The sequence below is a fragment of the Schistocerca nitens genome, chromosome 11 (assembly GCF_023898315.1).
Source record: "Schistocerca nitens isolate TAMUIC-IGC-003100 chromosome 11, iqSchNite1.1, whole genome shotgun sequence".
NCBI lineage: Eukaryota > Metazoa > Arthropoda > Insecta > Orthoptera > Acrididae > Schistocerca > Schistocerca nitens.
In genome coordinates, this window is record NC_064624.1 from 210,473,932 (window position 1) to 210,498,106 (window position 24,175).

The following is a 24,175-nucleotide window of genomic DNA, read 5'->3' on the forward strand; positions in this document are numbered from 1 at the left end:
CTTGTCGGTTAAATTTCGCGTCTGTAGCACGTCATCTTCGTGGTGTAGCAGTTTTAATGGCCAGTAGTGTATTTGAATACGCATGCGTGTACCAGTCTCATTGTCGCTTTAATGTATCCCCACCAGAGTTGCAACGATCATCAAGGCGAAAGGTGGGCAATCCTCTACACAGATGTCCAGTAATGGGTGACTGAATACTTTTGACAGATACTGTATGTACAAAAGGTATGGGCTGTTTTACGTTTACAAGCAAACATTTCTTCCGTGCCTCTACGTCTGAAGTACATACTAATAGAACACAGGGCAATCTGTCACTAACATGAGGCTTTTCGGAGTCTGCGCACCATGATCAGGTGACAGTTTTCCTTTTTGTTCGTCACCGCTGCTCTCGGGAAGGCAACGAAACCGGAGTTAAAAAACAAATTTCTTTAACTCTCGATAATCTGTCTTTAGTGAACGGTTTCGGTTGTTTTTCTTTATCATTTACAGTCCAGACACAGCTTTTATGTGAGCCTGGTAATGCGAAAAGTGTGTTCCTTACGAATAATTCGCGCGCCAAGCCACTGCCTCGTTTGCATCGCGTATGAGCGTAGCAATAAGGCCTCCGTTGACGATCAAACAATTTGTCAGACTTCACCTGCTTGTGAAACATAAGCGTGTGCTCCCCCTTCTTGCAGAGGTGTACCGTAGAAGAGCGTAGCGTTCCAAAGGTTTGGAAAAGGGCACAGGTCATCCCCGATTTCAAGAAGGGACGTCGAACAGATGTGCAGAACTGTAGACCTACATCCTAACGTCCATCAGTTGTAGAATTTTGGAACACGTACTATGTTTAAGTATAATGACTTTTCTGGAGACTAGAAATCTACTCTGTAGGAATCAGCACGGGTTTCGAAAAAGACTGTCGTGTGAAACCCAGCTTACGCTATTCGTCCACGAGACTCAAGAGGGCCGTAGACACAGGTTCCCAGGTAGATGCCGTGTTTCCCCAAGGCGTTCTATACAGTTCCTCACAGTCATTTAATGAACAAAGTAAGGGCATATGGACTATCAGACGAATTGTGTGATTGGATTGAAGAGTTCCTAGATAGCAGAACGCAGCATGTCATTCTCAATGGAGACAAGTCTTCCGAAGTAAGAGTGATTTCAGGTGTGCCGGTGGGGAGTGTCGTAGGACCGTTGCTGTTCACAATATATATAAATGACCTTGTGGATGACATCGGAAGTTCACTGAGGCTTTTTGCGGATGATGCTGTGGTGTATCGAGAGGTTGTAACAATGGAAAATTGTACTGAAATGCAGGAGGATCTGCAGTGAATTGACGCACGGTGCAGGGAATGGCAACTGAATCTCAATGTAGACAAGTGTAATCTTCTCCCAATACATAGAAAGAAAGATCCCTTATCATTTACCTACAATGTAGCAGGTCAGCAACTGCAAGCAGTTAATTCCATAAATTATCAGGGAGTAAGCATTACGAGTGATTTAAAATGGAATGATCGTGTGAAGTTGATCGTCGGTAAAGCAGATGCCAGACTGAGATTCATTGGAAGAATCCTAAGGAAATGCAATCCGAAAACAAAGGAAGTAGGTTACAGTACGCTTGTTCGCCCACTGCTCGAATACTGCTCAGCAGTGTGGGATCCGTACCAGATAGGGTCGATAGAATAGATAGAGAAGATCCAACGGATGGTTTAGTAATCGCGAAAGCGTTACAGAGATGGTAGATAAAGTCCAGTGGAAGACTCTGCAGGAGAGACGTTCAGTAGCTCGGTACGGGCTTTTGTTGAAGTTTCTAGAACATACCGTCACCGAGGAGTCGAGCAGTATATTGCTTCCCCCTACGTGTATCTCGCGAAGAGACCGTGAGGATAAAATCAGAGAGATTAGAGCCCACACAGAGGCATACCGACAATTCTCCTTTGCACGAACAATACGAGACTGGAATAGAAGGGAGAACGATAGGGGTACTCAAGGTACCCTCCGCCGCACACCGTCAGGTGGCTTGCGGAGTATGGGTGTACATGTAGATATCTGCTTGAGTCAAGGTTTGATTGTCGGCCGATTTCACGAACAAGCACGACAGTTAACGCACGCGTTTGTCAAACAATGGCCAGTTGCTTGCCAGGATATTGTCTGTTAAGTTTGAGATACGGAAAGTGGAGCAGATTTCGAAGACATAAAGTTGTGTCTCCTCCTGCTCTGCACCTGGCACGTTTCAAAATACTTCGCCAGAGAGATACGCAAGTTAAATTTTACTGTTTGGTACGCCTGCGCGCTTTTTCGGCGAAACCTGTGGATGGCAAACAGCAAATTTGACAAACAAACTTGAATGTATACAGTGGCGTTACAACACAGAGAGGCAACAGCTAGCTGCATTTACCGGTTCGGCATGTCTGCACTCCACAGCTGACGCAGGGCTGCCGAGAGAAGCTTTTATTTTTTACACCATAAGGTCAGTCGCGCACACGCCCAAGGCCACACACTGGAGAGAGAGAGAGAGAGAGAGAGAGAGAGAGAGAGAGCGACCTCGAACACACGAACGAACGAAACGCGGCGACAACCGTCGCTTAACTGACGCGCCGCGACGGAGAGGGAAGAGCGAGCGGCCGGAAGCGGGGGCCGTGACGTCACGCGTCACTTCCGCCGCCAGACAGCGCCGCTTCCGGTGGGGTGGGGTGGGGTGGGGTGGGGAGGGGAGGGGAGCGGTTACGCAGGTTGCCCGGGGGGCGCCGTGGTGGGGGGAATCGGGGACAAGCGACGAGCGGCCCGCGCCCGTCCGATGTTTCGTCACACGACATTCGGACCGCATCCAGCAAAACAGAACGTACAGAATGGACAATGCTGAAGATCAGTGCGCAAAAATTTCGTGAGTATGAGCCAAATCTGCCATTCTGAAGCTATGTCTGAGAGCCAACGGTGAACGGATACTTTATTGTACACTGAAGCGGCAAATAAACTGGTACAGGCACGCTATTCAAATACAGGGTGTTACAAAAAGGTACGGCCAAACTTTCAGGAAACATTCCTCACACACAAAGAAAGAAAATATGTTACGTGGACATGTGTCCGGAAACGCTTACTTTCCATGTTAGAGATCATTTTATTACTTCTCTTCAAACCACATTAATCATGGAATGGAAACACACAGCAACAGAACGTACCAGCGCGACTTCTAAGACTTTGTTACAGGAAATGTTCGTTCGCGACTATACATACATCCACCCTCCGTCGCACGGAATCCCTGATGCGCTGATGCAGCCCTGGAGAATGGCGTATTGTATCACAGCCGTCCACAATACGAGCACGAAGAGTCTCTACATTTGGTACGGGGGTTGCGTAGACGAGAGCTTTCAAATGCCCCCATAAATGAAAGTCGAGAGGGTTGTCAGGAGAGCGTGGAGGCCACGGAATTGGTCCGCCTGTACCAATCCGTCGGTCACCGAATCTGTTGTCGAGAAGCGTACGAACACTTCGACTGAAATGTGCAGGAGCTCCATCGGGCACGGACCACATGTTGTGTCGTACTTGTAAAGGCACATGTTCTAGCAGCACGGGTAGAGTATACCGTATGAAATCATGGCGGTGAATCGAGGAAGTACAGTACATACTGACGAAACTAAAACGAGCTGTAACATGGAAATTAAGCGTTTCCGGACACATGTCCACATAACATCTTTTCTTTGTGTGTGAGGAATGTTTCCTGAAAGTTTGGCCGCACCTTTTTGTAACACCCTGTATAGAGATATACAGGGTCTCGGAAAAATCTTTCCCTGATTACATAAATTGGTAACTCAGGCTAGAAGTAAGATACAAATATGAAACTGGTGGTTAATTGTTTACAAACTATCAATGTTTTTTTTTTTCACACATCAGTAAACTTCTAAATGAGCACCCTCGGTAGCATGTAGCACATCTAGGCGATATTCAATTTTCGTCCACACATTAGCCAACTTCACAGGAGGGATCTATTCGGCGACTGTGGTTATCCGTTGCCGCAGGGTTTCGAGATCTGGTGCACGTGTTCTGTAGACCTCGTCCTTGACATAACCCCATAAAAAGAAGTGTGATGGGGTTATGTCAGGAGAGCGTGGAGGCCAAACCGTTGGCCCATCGCGACCAATCCGCCGCCCAGGAAAGCTCATGTCGAGACAGGCACGGACGTCCAAACCCCAACGAGGCGGTGCACTGTCTTGCTGAAACGAGACATCGGGGTGATACTGAAGCAGCCGAGGAACAGCATACAGTTGCAACACGTCCAGATACACTGCAGATGTGACGGTAGCCTCAGCGAAGAAGAATGGCCCGGTAATTCGATCGTGCAACAGCGCGCGCCAAACGTTCACCTCTGGACTGCCTCTGGTGCACTCCGTGACCTCGCCAAGGGGTTGTGAACCCCAAATGCGCACATTATGGCGATTCACTACTCCACTGACAAAAAAGGTCGCTTCGTCAGAAAAGGCAATTCGTCTGAAATAACCATCACCGTCCTCAACACGTGATAGCATTTCGACCGCAAAGTCGTATCGACGTGTACTGTCATTGGGCAACAATGGAAGTGGAAGTTTACTGATGTGTGAAAAAAAAACCTTGATAGCTTGTAAACAATTAGACATCAGTTTCATATTTGTATCTTACTTCTAGCCTGAGTTATCAATTTATGTAATCAGGGAAAGACTTTTCGGACACCCTGTATAAACAGGCGGAATACGGCGTTGCGATCGGCAACGCCTACACAGGGTGCAGCACAATCAATGGCGTAAACGCCAATAATTGCCTAAAACATGCTGTAACATACAACAAATAAGGTAGCATGAAAGTATCAATAGAAAACTGTATTTCAAAAGACGAATTGTAAAAATATAATAATGTTTTACTGTGTTTGTACAACCATGCCATTTCCTGCATGTTTTAGATTAAAAAACCCCACTGATGATGGTGATATTTGCCGCCGAAACTACTTTGGGATAATAAAGAGATAAACGAATAACAAGGTGTTTTGCATCAAGGCGGACTCAATTTTCTGATATTACTTTTTTTGTATGCAAATACGGACCAAATGGAAGAGTTCAAAGATAACTTTATTGTAAACTCATACAGTTGAAAGTACACGATACTAGAAGCAAAGAAGTCTCGGTAAACATGGGATCGGAAATGCATACCTTAAGAGCTATTAGCAATTACTGATCTTCGATACTGTGAAACAAATCTCTTCTACTGCAAGCTCCTTGCTTTCCATATTTTGGGAAGTGGAAGTATGGACCAAAAAAAGAAAACAGCGTCCAGTAAATGTGTGCTCTAAAATGCGTATCTTAAACGTTACGAGGATTTGTTCATTAGAAGAGTCATGTTTCAAAGTAGCGAAGACGAAAAAGTGCTTACAGATTCGAACGTATGCATTTTAGAGCACATGCTTACTGGACATTTTTTCCTTGTTTTGGCCCATACTGCCACTTCCCAAAACATGGAAAGGAAAGAGCTTGCAGTAGAAGAGATTTGTTTCACAGTATCTAAGATCAGTAATTGCTAATAGCTCTTAAGGTATGCGTTTCAGACCCCCCACGTTTACTGAGACTTTTTTGCTTCTAGTATCGTGTACTTTCAACTGTATGCGTTTACGCCATTAATTATGATGCACCCTGTATAGGCCAACATGCGAGTGGCGCAGTTATCGTCATGCTACAATGGCAGGTTATCAAGATTTAAGCGAGTTTGAACGTGGTGTTTTGGTCGGCACACGAGCTATGGGGACACAACATATCCCAGGTAGCGATGGAGGGGGGACTTTCCCGTACGACCATTTCACGACTGTACCGTGAATGTCGGGAATCTCGTGAAACATCAAATCTCCGACATCGTTGCGGCTGGAAAAAGATCGTGCAAGAACGGGACCGACGACGACTGAAGAGAATCGCTCAGCGTGACAGAAGTGCAGCTCTTCCGGGCAAATTGCTGCAGTTTTCAATGCTGGGCCATCAACAAGTGTCAGCGTTCGGACCATTCGACGAAAGATCATCGACAGGGCCTTTCGGAGTCAGAGGACCCGTCAACTGGACCGTTGATGACTGGAAACATGTTGCCTGGTCGGACGAGTCTCGTTTCAAATTCTATCGAGCAAATGGACGTGTAAGAGTGTGGAGAGAACCTCACGAATCCGTGGACCCTGCGTGTCGGCAGGGGCTGTACAAGCCGGTGGAGGCATGTGATGGTGTGGGGCGCGTGCAGCTGCAGTGATATGGGGCCCCTGATACGTCTACATACGACTCTGTCTATGAGCACCCTGTCTAATCACCTGCGTCGGGCAATTCCAGCAGGACAATGCGACAACGCACACGTCCAGAATTGCTACAGAGTGGCTCCAGGAACACTCTTCTGTGTTTAAACACTTCCGCCGGCCACCAGACTCCCCAGACACGAGCATTATCGAGCATATCTGGGATGCGTTGCAGCCTGCTGTTCAGAAGAGATCTCGACCCCCTCGTACTCCTACGGATTTATGGACAGCCCCGCGGGATTCGTGGTGTCAGTTCCCTCCAGCACTGCTTCAGACATCAGTCGAGTCCAGGCCACGTCGTGCTGCGGCACTTCTGCGTGCTCGCCGGGGCCCTACACGATGTTAGGCAGGTGTCGCAGCTTCTTTGGCTCTTCAATGTATTAATTGTACCTGTTGGGCTCACCTACAAGTTAACAGTTGTTTGATGTACTGTTAAAAGTTAGGAACAAATAGGCGTAGTGCGTAGTAGTAGCAACAGAGAAGACCTCACGGGAAAGTAACGGAGGTTTCCAGGAAGCGGCTGACACCAGCACATTAGAAAAATGGGTTTTTTGATTTTCTTGCTGTAAACAATAAAAGCTCATTGAACTATATGCAAATGAATGAATATTATATCAATTCCTCGAGTTTGTTTATTCGGTAGAGGACAGATTCCGACCAAAAACAACGGCCTGTGGCAGTAAAAAATGGGAAAATGATGGAGGAAGAAGAGATAGTGGGAAGAGGGGCAGAGTATTTCAAAGATAGACTAAGCACCAGCCTAGAAGATGAAGAGACAGCCGCACAGGAGGGAAGAGTGCAGCTGGAAGTAGACAGTGAAACCGACGAGGCAAGAAAGCCAACACTACCAGATGTCTCCCAGGCTGCGCACAAGTCAGAAAACAATGGAGCCCCTGGGGAAGACAGCATAATTGCTGAATTAATAAAAACTGGTGCTGAGGCTGTAATAAAGGAACTGCACGCATTAATATCAGATATATGGGAGAAAGAAACTATGCCAGATAATTGGACAGTTGGAATAATAGTCTCAATTTATAAGAAAGGGGACAGAACAGCGTGTGAAAACTATAGAGGTGTAACATCTTGACAAGTATATTAAACGAAAGGATACAGAAGTGTACAGAAGGCATACTAGGGGAATATCAGTGTGGCTTTCGATCAGGCAGAGGGGCAACTGATCGAATATTTGTGATAAGAAACGATGGAAAAGTTCTATCAAAATGATATAGATCTGCATTTCCTATTCATTGATTTCAAACAAGGCTCTGACAGCATAAATCTTAAGAACTATACAGAGTACTGAAAGAAGTTGGTATATGTGCTAAATTAATAAGACTAATCAGAATGACAATGACAGAGACAAGAGCAAAAGTAAGGTCCTTAGCAGAACAAGTGAAAGCTTTGATTTAATAAAGGTGTGAAGCAAGGGGATAGTCTCTCCACTGTCCTATTCAATATAGCCCTGCATAGTGTAGTAAATAAAACCAACAAAAGATGCACCATATTTATGAAAACTAGCCAGATATGTGCATACGCTGATGACACTGCTATAGTAGGAAGAAACATCAATACACTCCTAGAAACATACCGGGCAATGGAAACAAATGCTTTAAAAATTGGCCTCATAGTAAATGAAAAGAAAACAAAACAAAATATATGGTAATGTCACAACCTGAGGCCAGAAGAACCCCTAAAAACCTAAACATCAACGGGAAATGCTTCAGTGGAGTGGCCTCTTTTAACTACTTGGGAGCCCTAATAACAAATGACAACAGTATTGGAAAGGCCATAAGGGAAAGAATACAAGCAGGAAACAGAGCTTACTTTGCAAATATGCAGATTCTCAAAAATAGGCATGTTACAAGACAAACTGAACTGCTAATATATAATTCCCTAGTCCGCCCAGATATCACATACGGCTCAGAGGTACGGACGTTGACAGAACACGATAAAAATGCACTAAGAAGCATTGAGCGGGAAGTAGTACGCAAAATATATGGGCCAGTAAGGGAGGAAGAAGGCTGGAGAATACGCTCATCATCATCATCATCATCATCATCATCATCATCATCATCATCATCATCATCATGAGTTATCCGCCATATTAGCAGGTATTTTGCCTCTCCATTCTCTGCCATCCATTCCTTCCTTCTCAAGACTGCTGTATGTTGTACCGTCCATCATGTCATCCAGCTTCTGGAATCTCTTCCTTCCTCGCTTCCTTTTCCCTTCTACGTAACCTTCTAAAACTGTTTTCATCAGTCCGTCATTCTTTCTTAATAATATGCCCAATCCAACTTCTTCTCTTTATTACATCTAGTAACTCTCTTTTCTCTCCCACTCTTCTCAATACCTCTTCATTTTCTACTCTGTCCATCCAACTTATTCTTTCCCTCCTCCGCCGTGTCCAGATCTGGAAATCCTCCAGCCTTTCTGTGTCTTTCTTCCTCACAGTCCACGTTTCAGCGCCATATAGAAGAACAATCCATACAAGACATTTTATGAGTCTCTTCCTCAGTTCTCTGTCCAGACCGCTGCAGAAAATTCTCCTTTTCTTATAAGCAGAAAATTCTCCTTTTCTTATAAAACGCCTCTTTTGCCATTGCTATCCTTGTTTTAATTTCTGTGGTGCACTTCCAGTCGGTGTCTATCCTGCTTCCAAGAATACGCTACAATGCCGAATTACAAGGGTTAATACAAGGCAGGGACATACTGAAATTTGTGAAATCACAGCGAATACGATGGCTAGGACACTTTGAGAGAATGGCAGAGGACAGAATTCCAAAGAAAATGATGGAAGGTACGATCCATTCAGTTAGGCGAAAAGGGAGACCTAGAAGAAGACGGATCGACGAGGTAATAATGTATATCACCAGTATGGGAGTCCGGGGGTGGAAAAAGAGCAGCAAATAACCGAGAAGTGTGGACGAAGATTGTTGAAGAAGCCAAGGCTCAGGAAGGACTGTAGCGCTACTGAAGAAGAAGATCTTTTCCTTAAAAAAAATTAAAAACCACTTGCTTCGTATTTACGCGTTTCCTTCGCTACTGTATACAATACCTCTCATCTGATTCTGAGGAAAACTAACTGCCGCACAAAACTGATTTCTTTCGACCTATAGCTTCATACCAAAGATCGATTAAGAACCTGTCTTTTCGATATTTGTCATAGTTACAGTGATACTCAATTTCCAAGTACCCAACAGCAAAAAATTTGCAGTTCAAAATGTTATCATCGTTTGCTTTACGTCTGGTTCGGTTTATGTGATACGTTGCTGTACACTATACTTAGGAGGGCTGTTCAATAAGAAAGATCATATTTTTTTTTTTTTACAACATACCTTTACTCATCCTCATTATTGTGATGGTCCTTGTAATGCAGTCCCCCACGAATGCGATGCTCTTGTCCCAACATCTCTTCCAAATACATGCTGGAAACCATTTTTTGAGAGGTCCTTAAACATAGTCTCCGCAGCCTTCACCACTGGTCCTCACGACTGGTAATGCCTCCCACGAGGGCGTCTCTTCGTGTCAGGGAATACAGGGAGGGTGAGGGACGCACTCCACGTTGATTTTTGCAAGATATTGGGCAACAGCCTCGGCAATATGCGGCCGCGCATTACCGTCGTGCAGTATCCAGCCTGCTTCACGGAAATGCGCCTGATATGGACTTGCAATGTTTGCAGGACATCCCTGTAGTGCTATCCAGTTACTGACGTGTGTGCAGGTACAACATGCTGATAAACCATTCCACGAATATCAAAGAATCAGATGACCGCAACTTTGCCAGCAGAAGCGACCACTTTTGCTTTTTCGGGGGTTGGTGATGAACGAGATTTCCACCTGCTGTTTGCCCTCAGGATCAAAATCAGGTAGCCAACTTTCATCGGCAGTGATTGCATCTCAAAGAACCTCCTCTAACATCAGTTTCAACTGCAGGCAGACCTGCACGCGAATGTCCTTTTGTCCGGGAATAGACAGTCTCGGAATCCATCGAGCACAAACACGTCTCGTGTCTAGTTTTTCTGTCACACAACGTGTGGGTGGCAACCAGCGAAATGTTCAGTATTTCAGAAAGTGATTAGAGATTAGATTAGGTTAGTACTTGTTCCATAGATCATGAATACGACACTTAGTAATGACGTGGAACGTGTCAGGTTAATAAAAAGTGTCTATACAAGATATTACGTTAGACAAAATATTACATGACACTCAATATTTTTAATTTTGTTTATTATTTTTGTGGGGGTTGTGAAATTACCCACTTACCATATCCAAAAATTCATCTAATGAGTAGAAGGAGTTGCCATTAGGAAATTCTTTTAACTTCCTTTTAAATGGCTATCTGTCAGACTTTTGATGCAATTAGGTACGTCACCAAAGACTTTTGTGGCAGCATAATTTACCCCCTTCTGAGCCAAAGCTAGATTTAACCTTGAAGGTCATCCTTTCTCCTAGTGTTGTAGCCATGTACACTGCAATTGCTTTTGAATTCGTTCGGATTGCTAATAACAAATTTCATAGGTGAGTATATACATTGTGAGGCTACAATGAAGATTTCTAGCTCTTCAAATAAGAGTCTGCAAGATTATCTTGGATGAGCTCCAGCAATTATTCTGACTACACGCTTTTGTGCAATGAAGACCCTTTTACTCAATGATGAGTTACCCCAGAATATGATGCCATACGAAAGCAGAGAATGAAAATAGGTGTGGTAAGCTAATTTACTCACATGTATATCGCCAAAATTTGCAATGACCCTAATAGCATAAGTAGCTGAACTGAAACGCTTCAGCAGGTCCTCAGTGTGTTCTTTCCACTTCAACCCCGCATCAATGCATACACCTGGAAATTTTGAGTATTCTACCTTTGCTACCGATTTCTGATCGAAGTCTATATTTATTAATGGGGTCATTCCATTTAGTGTGTGGAACTGCATATACTGTGTTTTGTCAAAGTTTAATGAGAGCCCATTTGCAGAGAACCACTTAATGATTTTCTGAAAAACATCGTTAACAATTTCACCAGTTAATGCTTGTCTGTCGGGTGTGAGAGCTATACTTGTATCTTAAGGTAATTCGTCGATCCTCTCTCACAATGACACCAGCAGTGTTGGATGTTTTCTTTCGTAAGAGCAGTAACTGGGGCACCGGGTCCACATCCTTTGAAACAGACTGTCTCCCTTCTGTAAACATTTTAAACCACCTTCGCGTTGTGCCCTAGGGAAGAACGATGTGTAGGCCTCAACTGAAGACTCTGAGCCGAAAGCAGAATTTCAGAGCCGCCTATTTTTCCTCGCGTGTTGCCTCCACTGCAGCGGTAGGCCATACCTAGCAACATAGAATAAAAAGGCGACACTAAACACGTCTGACCTTGTCTGCCTCTCACAGGCGGGAACCAGGAATTCCAACAACGGGACTACTACGGCGCGTATGTTCCACATTAAGCCAACAGAATATCATAAGATTAAATTTTAGCGCGACAAATTATGACCATAAAGAAATTATGATCATTCTTTATTGAACAGCCCTCATAGCTAACATACCGAATTGTTACTGAAGTTGGAAGGAAAGCCACATCTTACTACAGTATGGAGAAAATCGAAGTAAAAACACACTACTGGCCATTAAAATTACTACACCAAGAAGAAATGCAGATGATAAACGGGTATTCATTGGACAACTATATTATACTAGAACTGACATGTCATTACATTTTCACGCAATTCAGGTGCATAGATCCTGAGAAATCAGTACCCAGACCAACCATCTCTGGCCGTAATAACGGCCTCGATACGCCTGGGGCCGGCCGAAGTGGCCGTGCGGTTAAAGGCGCTGCAGTCTGGAACCACAAGACCGCTACGTCGCAGGTTCGAATCCTGCCTCGGGCATGGATGTTTGTGATGTCGTTAGGTTAGTTAGGTTTAACTAGTTCTAAGTTCTTGGGGACTAATGACCTGAGCGGTTGAGTCCCATAGTCCTCAGAGCCATTTGAACCATTTGATACGCCTGGGCATTGAGTCAGACAGAGCTCGGATGGCGTGTACAGGTACAGCTGCCCGTGCAGCTTCAACACGATACCACAGTTCATCGAGAGTAGTGACTGGCGTATTGTGACGAGCCAGTTGCTCGGCCACCATGGACCAGACGTTTTCAATTGGTGAGAGATCTGGAGAATGTGCTGGCCAGGGCAGCAGTCGAACATTTTCTGTATCCAGAAACGCCCGTACATGACCTGCAACATACGGTCGTGCATTATCCTGCTGAAATGTATGGTTTCGCATAGATCGAATGAAGGGTAAAGCCACGGGTCGTAACACATCTGAAATGTAACGTCCAATGTTCAAAGTAGAGGTGACCGAGAGGTGTAACCGATGGCACCCCATACCATCACGCCGGGTGATACGCCAGTATGACGATGACGAATAGACGCTTCCAATGTGCGTTCACTGCCATGTCGCCAAACGCGGATGCGACCATCGTGATGCTGTAAACAGAACCTGGATTCATCCGAAACAATGACGTTTTGCCATTCGTGCACCCAGGTTCGTCGTCGAGTACACCATCGCAGGGGCTCCTGTCTGTGATGCAGCGTCAATGGTAACCGCAGCCACGGTCTCCGAGCTGATAGTCCGTGCTGCTAGAAACGTCGTCGAACTGTTCGTGCAGATGGTTGTCGTCTTGCAAACGTCCCCATCTGTTGACTCAGGGATCGAGACGTGGCTGCACGATCCGTTACAGCCGTGCGGATAAGATGCCTGTCATCTCGACTGCTAGTGATACGAGGCCGTCGGGATCGAGCATGGCGTTCCGTATTACCCTCCTGAACCCACCGATTCCATATTCTGCTAACAGTCATTGGATATCGACTGACGCGGGCAGCAATGTCGCGATACGATAAACCGCAATCGCGATAGGCTACAATCCGACTTTGATAAAAGTCGGAAACGTGATGGTACGCATATCTGCTCCTTACGCGAGGCATCACAACAACGTTTCACCAGGCAACGCTGGTCAACTGCTGTTTGTGTATGAGAAATCGGTCGGAAACCTTCCTCGTGTCAGCACGTTGTAGGTGTCGCCAGCGGCGCCAACCTTGTGTGAAAGCTCTGGAAAGCTAATCATTTGCGTATCACAGCATCTTCTTCCTGTCGGTTAAATTTCGCGCCTGTAGCACGTCATCTTCGTGGTGTAGCAATTTTAATGGCCAGTAGTGTATTTTATTTAAGCGTGTTGTGAGACGACAACGCGTAAAAGTAGCCGTCAACTGTTTGTCTACGTAGAAGCATGTTTCTCAAATTACTGATTGCGTTTTGTTGTTATCGTCACTGCTGGAAGAAGGTGATTAAGTGGAAGATATTCCACAACAGTTACACAACGCAAAAGCAGAAGTATTGCTGAGTGTCCCATAACAGCCATTTCTGTAGTAAGTGGATTTAGCTGCTCCAAGTCCCAAAAAAGAAAAATTAAGAAGCAAAATAAAACCGATATCTACAAAACAAAGTAGCTTCTTTGTTATCTGACGCTGAAAGTAGTTGCACAAGTGAACAGTAATGATTTTAAAAGCTTCAATTGAACATTTATCACAACTTGTTGCATTAGCTTTTCCTTTCATAAAAGTTTTCATTCAGTGAGCTATCTTACTTCCGTATCGTAAGAATGTGCATTTCGATCCGCAAGAGTAAGCAGCTATCGCTTCGCGTCTACCGATTTCAATATGGCGTCGGGTGCGACGGTCGATTTGTCACAAATCAGAGGAGCCGCCGTCTGCTTTTCTTTCTGTGCACTGCTGACAGTCACGCGCATCGTACACAAAATGTTGGTTTTTAATTATTTTTGTACTCAATTAACGAAAGACCTGTTAGAAATCTGCGTTCGGCGCGTTAGAAACCATGGACACATGAACCGCCGGGAAATAAACGTAAAAATCGGCCGTATCCCAATGACCCAGAGACGTAAGTTACGAGCAACTTATTCATGAAGAAATACTGCCGAACATGTGTTTATCTGCAGCTTATTCCGCTGAAAGGAAGAGAAGAAACAAAAATATTTCACGCAAGAGAAGCACATATTACTATTGTCTGTTATTATGATAGGCTCTTTCGTTGCCAAGCAAAAACAGTGTATGGCCATTCTTACGTGTCACTCCACTTTCTAAACACACGAATTACTATTGCTTCAAAAACGAATGTCTTTATACTGGCACAAACGCAGCAACAATCGTGGAACTGGTTTGTTCTGTGTTGGCAACTGTAGCGGTTTAACTGAACGTTAAATACTGTAGGTAGTACACATTTCATATTCCTACTTTCCACAGTTACTAATTTCGCTGAAAGAGTAGACGGCAAAGCTCTGCTGGGCAGAGATGTGACGTCTTTCTTCAAAAGGTCTTACACGGACACACCCGCGTAAACTACAGGTCGCAAAAACGACAGAAATCATAAAAATGTGCAGTTATCTATTTATTTACTGCAAATAATCTCAAAAATATGTTACGTAAATTAACTTTATGAAATTTAATTATCATCTCAAGAACAATATTTCAAAGATACAACAGCAATCGGCCGTGGCTCACTGCGACCGTCTGTGATAGTTTTCTGTTAAAAAAAGTGACGAGCGTTCCTGCTCTGGTCTGTCTCTCCTTTATACTCACAGGACGCGCTATAGCTGCCTTGCTTGCGTATCATCAATTAATCTTTCTTTTGTGTAGACGATTGTGATGTAAGCGTCGTGTATTAGCTTTGAAACCATTTGCAATTAAATTAATGTGAATTAGCTAAGGCTCACGAGTCTTTATTTTAACGGTGCTATAAGATAATTAAGTATTTTAATGTTTTTTACTGTTACAGCAAACGACCAATATGAGCTTAACGGATCGTGGCGTGAGGATGCAATTACTATTCTGCCATTTTTTTCATTTGAACCTTGCTAAGCGTCTCGGAGATTAATTGCCGATCTTCACGAAGCGGAACCTTAAATAATCTGGCAACAGTCTCCAAGCTCTGATTCCGTTTCGCCCGTAAAAAATAGTGACTCCCTATTTTAAGTCAAATAATCACACATTTTAGTAATCTTGTGTGAGCAAACACTCAAGGTCTTCTGCGGTTTACTAGCGACTTATTGTTAGCAAACAGAAACGACATTCTTCGACGTGTATATATTTATTTATTCGTTGGGGCCACCTAGGACCACGTTATCCCCCAAACGTAGTTGTGGGGTCCTTTTTGATAACAGTCAAACTGTACATACGCGCCATTTCCTCTGTTGGTCATTCTATTGTTGGCGGTTCTACATACCTTGTCGGCAGTTGACTGAACCTGCTGACGAACTAGCAGCATTGTCGAGTTGCTTTCTTGTTCAGCGCACAACTGTAAAGTTTGGGTGGTGCCATTGTTGACCCCACGACACCACAAGTGTTTGTTTGCCCTACGTCAAAAGTTTACTTATCAACGAAATGACATTTTATTTTTAGGCTTAGTGAGTGTTTTCATTTATTTTCAGTGTTACTATGGCTTCGAGCTCACATTCAGGTATGTCAGTGCTCGATCCAGGTTTCCCAGACTTTGTGAGAAAAACGCTAGAAGAAGATGAAGAGGGTAGTGATGCAAATGATCTTGACGATGAAAATGACTTTCTTGCAACAGTGAACATGAAACTGATTCAGAAAAAAGTCGTGACGCTAGTGAATCAGATAAATTAGAGGGAAATAAACACATAGGGAAATCATCTAGTTTCTATGGCAGAAACAGGTATAAGTGATCCACTCTAGAACCTGAAAGGAATGTGAGAACACCAGCCCACAACTTGATAATAAAAGTTCCTACACTGAAAGGCCCTGCAAGCCGATTGGGAGACTCATGCAGGCCATTGGAAGCGTGGGACTGTTTGTTTACCAGAGGTATGTTACAAGAAATTGTTAGTCATACCAATGTGAAAATTTCTTCATATCCATCAAAATTTTCTGATCAGCAGCGCACAGAAGTACGAGACATGAACGCCAATGAACTTAGGGCACTATTTGGATTATTACACTTTAGCGCCATTTTCAAATCTAATCGTGAAAATCTGGAGTCTATGTTTGCAACAGACCGCACTGGAAGAGAGATTTTCCGCGCCACAGTATCCATGAAGAGAGTGCTGATATTGCTTTACTGCCTAAGATTTGATGACGTAACTAGCAGAGATGAGAGGAAGAAGAACGAGCCTGCAGCAGTGATTTCTTGGATTTTCGATAGAATGGTTCACAATTCTCAGGCATCTTATAACATATGTTGACATGCAAGCGTGGATGAAATGCTGGTTGGGTTTCGTGGGAGATGCGCATTTAGGGTTTATATGGCTAGTAAACCAGCGAAATATCGGCTGAAAATAATGATTTCAGCTGATTCTCAAACAAATTACTATTCTGAATGCCTATTTATAGCCTGGAAAAGACAGCGATGGCGTTGGCTTGACACCAGAGAAAAGAAATTTCAAAAACCCACTCAATCTGTGCTGAGACTAGCGAAGCCCATTTACATTACAGCTGACAACTACTTTGGCTCTATTGAATTTGTTTCGAAGTTGAAAAAACGAAAGTTGACTTCTGTTGGTACATTGAGGAAAAACAAAAAGGAAATCCCACCCGAATTCCAGCCATCCAAGAGGCGTGTGGAAGGTTCAACACTTTATGGCGTCACAAATGACGAACGTTGATTTCTTATGTCCCTAAAAAAGGAAAAGCTGTCATTTTGATTTCCATTATGCATCATTGCTGTACTTTATGCAGTCCTCAACATACTCGGAGTTAACTCGTATGTAACACAAACGTCCTGCAAGAAGTACATACCTGTTTCCCGGTTTCAGTTCATCAGGACACTTGCCAGGCAGCTTACTGAACCCTATGACAATGAGAGGCTGATGAATGGCAGACTACCAAAAAAACTAAGAGTAACAAGCTCAGGACTTTTGAAGACACCTCTCCCAAAATCACAAATATCCACTCTGGATTCAAAGAGGAAACTATGTGCTCTTTGTCCACGTGCCAGTGAGAAAAAGACAAACCAGTATTGTATCTGCTGCAGTCGCCTAGTTTGCCAACCCTGTCGTACGGTTGTCTGTAAAGAGTGTGGAGAGGAGAATGCGGGTGATTATTGACGATTTGTGAAAAACTCTGTATCAATTCATATTTGATGTTCATTACAGCTAATTTTTCGAACACTATACATTTATCTCGCAGCAATCTATTATTGTTTCGTGTTGTTACTGATAACAATAAACTAGTTTGAATTTTCATACTGCATTTCGTTTCAATGTTAAGTAGTGTTGCATAAACTTTTTTTCCTATTATCTTTTTTATAGAGATTTTTTTAGTGTAACTGAAGTTTTGCGTTGGCAATTAAGGAATTTATAAGTAAATATTTCTAATGAAAGTAAAGTAAATTAATTTTCATGGATAAAATTGAGTGGTATCCTTTTGGAGCCCACAACACCATTTATGATACTAAGAAGTCACCACTCTGTTTGAGGGTTAAGTCAAATAATCACACATTTTAGTAATCTTGTGTGAGCAGACACTGAAGGTCTTCTGCGGTTTACTAGCGACTTATTGTTAGTAAACAGAAACGACACTCTTCGGCGTGTATATATGTAATTATTCGTTGGGGCCACCTAGGACCACGTTAAGTGTTGCCGCACTTAGGACAGAGCCTGACTTCTTTTCTGAGCCCAGATTTGCCTCATTCGTTGTGAGCGGGCCTGTTCGCACTCTTCTGTCCAAAGGACACCGTGTCTTCTTTTCGGTTGCTCGTCTCGGGTTATTCCATTTGTCACTATCTTCTTTCGGGAAACAACTCTGTCAAAAGCATCTTCGGGTTTCATACGTAGCATCTGAATGTCTTCTTTGGTGTTTTTAAACCATGCAGCATAGTTTTTGATTTCGAATCAAAAAAGAGAAATATATATACATCCCCATGAACCGTGGACCTTGCCGTTGGTGGGGAGGCTTGCGTGCCTCAACGATACAGATAGCCGTACCGTAGGTGCAACCACAACGGAGGGGTATCTGTTGAGAGGCCAGACAAACGTGTGGTTCCTGAAGAGGGGCAGCAGCCTTTTCTGTAGTTGCAGGGGCAACAGTCTGGATGATTGATCTGGCCTTGTAACACTAACCAAAACGGACTTGCTGTGCTGGTACTGCGAACGGCTGAAAGCAAGGGGAAACTACGGCCGTAATTTTTCCCGAGGACATGCAGCTTTACTGTATGATTAAATGATGATGACATCCTCTTGGGTAAAATATTCCGGAGGTAAAATAGCCCCCATTCGGATCTCCGGGCGGGGACTACTCAAGAGGATGTCGTTATCAGGAGAAAGAAAACTGGCGTTCTACGGATGGGAGCGTGGAATGTCAGATCCCTTAATCGGGCAGGTACGTTAAGAAATTTAAAAAAGGAAATGGATAGGTTAAAGTAGGATATAGTGGGAATTAGCGAAGTTCGGTGGCAGGAGGAACAAGAGTTTTGGTCAGGCGATTACAGGGTTATAAATACAAAATCAAATAGGGGTAATGCAGGAGTAGCTTCAATAATGAATAGGAAAATAGGTATGCGCATAAGCTACTACAAACACCATAGTGAACGCATTATTGTGGCCGAGATAGACACAAAGCCCATGCCTACTACAGTAGTACAAGTTTATATGCCAACTAGCTCTGCAGATGATGAAGAAATTGATGAAATGTATGACGAGATAAAAGAAATTATTCAGGTAGTGAAGGGAGACGAAAATTTAATAGTCATGGGTGACTGGAATTCGTCAGTAGGAAAAGGGAGAGAAGGAAACGTAGCAGGTGAATATGGATTGGGGGGAAGAAATGAAAGAGGAAGCCGCCTGATAGAATTTTGCACAGAGCATAACTTAATCATAGCTAACACTTGTTTTAAGAACCATGAAAGAAGATTGTATACATGGAAGAATCCTGGAGATACTAAAAGGTATCAGATAGATTATATAATGGTAAGACAGAGATTTAGGAACCAGGTTTTAAATTGTAAGACATTTCCAGGGGCAGATGTGGACTCTGACCACAATCTATTGGTTATGAACGGTAGATTAAAACTGAAGAAATTGCAAAAAGGTGGGAATTTAAGGAGATGGGACCTGGATAAACTGACTAAACCACAGTTTGTACAGAGTTTCAGGAAAAGCATAAGGGAACAATTGACAGGAATGGGCGAAAGAAATACAGTAGAAGAAGAATGGGTAGCTCTGAGGGATGAAGTAGTGAAGGCAGCAGAGGATCAAGTAGGTAAAAAGACGAGGGCTAGTAGAAATCCTTGGGTAACAGAAGAAATATTGAATTTAACTGATGAAAGGACAAAATATAAAAATGCAATAAATGAAGCAGGCAAAAAGGAATACAAACGTCTCAAAAATGAGATCGAGAGGAAGTGCAAAATGGCTAAGCAGGGATGGCTAGAGGACAAATGTAAGGATGTACAGGTTTATCTCACTAGGGGTAAGATAGATACTGCCTACAGGAAAATTAAAGAGACCTTTGGAGATAAGAGAACCACTTGTATGAACATTAGGAGCTCAGATGGAAACCCAGTTCTAAGCAAAGAAGGAAAAGCAGAAATGTGGAAGGAGTATATAGAGGTTCTATACAAGGGCGATGTACTTGAGGACAATATTATGGAAATGGAAGAGGATGTAGATGAAGATGAAATGGGAGATACGATACTGCGTGAAGAGTTTGACAGAGCACTGAGAGACCTGAGTCGAAACAAGGCCCCGGGAGTAGACAACATTCCATTAGAACTACTGACGGCCTTGGGAGAGCCAGTCCTGACAAAACTCTACCATCTGGTGAGCAAGATGTATGAGACAGACGAAATAGCCTCAGACTTCAAGAAGAGTATAATAATTCCAATCCCAAAGAAAGCACGATTTGACGTGTGAAAATTACCGAACTATCAGTGTAATAAGCCACTGCTGCAAAATATTAACATGAATTCTTTACAGATGAATCGAAAAACTGGTAGAAACCGACCTCGGGGAAGATCAGTTTGGATTCCGTACAAATGTTGGAAGACGACTTGTCTTAGAAAATAGATAAAGGAAATGCAAACCTACGTTTCTATCATTTGTAGAAAGCTTTTGACAGGGTTGACTGGAATAATCTCTTTCAAATTATGAAGGTGGCAGGGGTAAAATACAGGGAGCGAAAGGCTATTTTCAATTTGTACAGAAACCAGATGGCAGTTATGAGTCAAGGGACACGACAGGGAAGCAGTGGTTGGGAAGGGAGTGAGACAGGGTTGTAGCCTCTCCCCAGTCTTATTCAATCTTTATATTGAGCAAGCAGTAAAGGAAACAAAAGAAAAATTCGGAGTAGGTATTAAAATCCATGGAGAAGAAATAAAAACTTTTGAGGTTCGCCGATGACATTGTAATTCTGACAGAGACAGCAAAGGACTTGGAAGAGCAGTTGAATGGAATGGACAGTGTCTTGAATGGAGGATATAAGATGAACATCAACAACAGCAAAACGAGGATAATGGAATGTAGTCGAATTAAGTCGGGTGATGCTGAGGGAATTAGATTAGGAAATGAGACACTTAAAGTAGTAAAGGAGCTTTGCTATTTGGGGAGCAAAATAACTGATGATGGTCGAAGTAGAGAGGATATAAAATGTAGACTAGCAATGGCAAGGAAAGCGTTTCTGAAGAAGAGAAATTTGTTAACATCGCGTATAGATTTAAGTGTCAGGAAGTCGTTTCTGAAAATATTTGTATGGAGGGTAGCGTTGTATGGAAGTGAAACGTGAACCATAAATACTTTGGACAAGAGGAGAATGGAAGCTTGCGAAATGTGGTGCTACAGAAGTATGCTGAAGATTAGATGGGTAGATCATACGACTAATGGGGAGGTACTGAATGGAATTGGGGAGAAGAGGAATTTGTGGCACAACTTGACTAGAAGAAGGGATCGTTTGAGGCATCAAGGGATCACCAATTTAGTACTGGAGGGCAGCGTGGAGGGTAAAAATCGTAGAGGGAGACCAAGAGATGAATACAGTAAGCACATTCAGAAGGATGTAGGCTGCAGTAGGTACTGGGAGATGAAGAAGCTTGCACAGGATAGAGTAGCATGGAGAGCTGCATCAAACCAGTTTCTGGACTGAAGACCACAAGAACTACAATCCCCTACACATCGCTCACATTGGAGATGGTGAGGAAAAGATAACAAATACTGCAACCACAGTGGTACATACCCTCTGCCACGCACTTCACAGTGGTTTGCAGACTGTAGAGATAGATGTGGATGTAGGAGTGAGTGAGTTGGTGCAGTCCGAAGGAGCGAAGGGAATGTAAAGTGCGTTCCCTTGCGTCGGCGTTTAACCTGCGGATTCATGAGCGACTATTTCTTCGGTAAAGTAAGGGCGAAAAGCAGATGGTGGGCACATTACGGAGCTGGAAGTGCTGTCGCATAAAAGTGACGAACCTGTGTAGGCTTAAGGGATACCAATAAATTTCATTTTGTTTCTGTGCAAATTCGAGGGTTGTGTTTTGGGGCAGATTTTCCCTTTTTGACTTAGAACTCCGTTGCCGTTTCTTGTTTCAGTAATTATCGATGAGTAACAGGCACTTGGAGGTGGAGTGTTGAAGTCCTAGTATAATATGTGTTAAAAAAGTGACGAAATTCTTCCAGCTGTATTAAGGTGTTTGTTATACTGGCGACTAGTTTCGATGTCGTTGCAACATCATCTTCAGGTCCTTACTTGTTGACAGTAACCGTATGTGTGTAACACTAGTAGTCGATGCTGAGGTAGGTGTGTTCCATGCGGAAGGCAGGTAGTAACTCAACTTTACGCCCACCGTTTCAAAACACTCTAATGTAGTTAGGTATTTGGTCAGTACTCAAAAATTTAGAAAAAAATATTTATCGTTTTTAATGAACTCCTCTACCATATTCCACAGACGTTTTTACTTTTTCAGTTAAACTTACTAATGCCATATTCATACTTGCTGGCAGATTAAAACTGTGTGCCGGACAGAAACTCGAACTCGCGACCTTTGCGCTTCGAGGGCAGGTGTTCAGCACGACTCACGCCCCCTCCGCACAGCTTTACTTCCGCCACTACCTGTTCTCATACCTGCCAAACTTCCCCATCCCCCAGCTTGTGGCTAAGCCATGTCTCCGCAATATCCTATCTTTCAGGAGTGCTAGTTCTGCAAGGTTCGCAGGAGAGCCCCTGTTAAGTTTGGAAGGTAGGAGACGAGGTACTGGCGGAATTAAAGGTGTGAGGACGGGGCGTGAGTCGTGCTTGGGTAGCTCAGTTGGTAGAGCACTTGCCCGCGAGAGGCAAAGGTCCCGAGTTCGAGTCTCGGTCCGGCACACAGTTTTAATCTGCCAGGAAGTTTCCACAGGACTTCTCCTGCGAAACCTGCAACTCCAGCGCTCTTGGAAGAACGGATATTGCAGCTGAGTCGGCAGAGCACTTGCCTGCTATCAGCAGAGGTCGCGGCTTCGAGACTCTGCCCGGCACACAGTTTTAATAGACCAGGAAGTCTCGTTATCAGCGCTGACTCCGCCGCAGAGTGAAATTTTCATTCTGGAATATTACATTCAATATTTTCAGTTGCACGACCCTCCTTGTTCGTCGGTATTTCTTTAGAAAGTATGCTGTAAGTAAAAGTCAGCGAGAATTAACGAAACGTGTGCTTAAGAAACAATGTGGTGTTTGTGTACGAAGCGCCTACCCTTCTGCGGTACACTTAATAGAATCTTCGTCGATACTGCCAACTGTGTGCTAAGAATATTTCAGATTCCTGACTCTACTCCTCCGTTAGTACCTCTTTAAAAATAAGCTTGTTAATATTACTCAAGAACAATTAAAGTTTTGTTTTCATTTCTTTTTTTACGGTGTGATTGGCAAATTTTAAAAGCGAAATCAGTACGTTAAAGTTATATACAATGGGAATTAGTGGAGTTCGGTGGCAGCAGGAAGACGACTTCTGGTCAAGCTGTAAGAAACGATTCCTCAGACGATAAAAAGCTAAGGAGGTCATATAAACATTGCAAAGCGACGGCTGAATCCGAATGATTCGTCGTGGGGACTAGCGCCACTGCAACGACTGACTTCGCGCGGCGACCGAATGACGGACGAAAGCGACGTTTCAAAACCAGCAACGGTATTACGAAAATCTGTTTACGGGGAAGCTGATTGGGAAATGTGATGTGTGTGTACATGCGCACAGTCTCACCTCCGCAGTTTGTAGCTGGACACTGGCAGGCAGCTCTGTCTGCGCGCCGGCTCCAGGCCCGGCGCTACGGTCGGCGCATGCGCAGTGACGGCGGCAGCCGCCGGCGCATGCGCGACGGGACTCTGCGCATGCGCAGAAGGGATCGCCGCCTCGGCGCTGTTGTGCGCGGCGGCGGGTGGTGGGGAGACGGCGGCGGCGGCGGCGGCGCCACCGGACTCCATCTCGTCGCGGCACCGCTTGGTGCTGCCGCCTGCGGGCAAAACGGCCAACCACGCTGTCAACAACAGCTCGACGGAACACGTCTCTCTGCAAAAACTGCTCAAATAATTCAGCGCTAAAGATGTTAACAATTATTGTTTCTTAATTGCGCATTATCATAGGGGTGTGTTGGCAAATATGGACAGACAACTTGTACGAAACGATTCCTGTGAGGACGAAAAGCTAAGATCCTGTACACATTGCAAAGCTTACCACTAAGGGCAGGAGTATGACGTAGTAAATCGAAGCCCATACGCATCGCTGGGTCTCTCGAACTTTCACCGCTGTGCGAGATTTTTTTCCGGTGGATGTTCCATAAGAGTTGCACAAAGTTTCGATTTTACTTCACTCGTATGTACAATTTACTAAGACGACTTACGAAATGTGGTGCTACAGAAGAA

At 43.9% G+C, this 24,175-nt stretch overlaps 1 protein-coding gene across 1 annotated transcript in view; it reads right to left on the bottom strand.

Annotated features, from left to right (window-relative positions):
- Window positions 1-23,631, bottom strand: part of LOC126212793 (tyrosine-protein phosphatase corkscrew-like) — a 353,604-nt gene extending 329,973 nt beyond the window's left edge. Inside the window, exon 1 of the mRNA XM_049940195.1 lies at window positions 23,517-23,631. The gene's annotated coding sequence lies outside the window, so the exon portion shown is untranslated. The remainder of the gene's footprint in view (window positions 1-23,516) is intronic.
- Window positions 23,632-24,175: the final 544 nt, after the last annotated feature.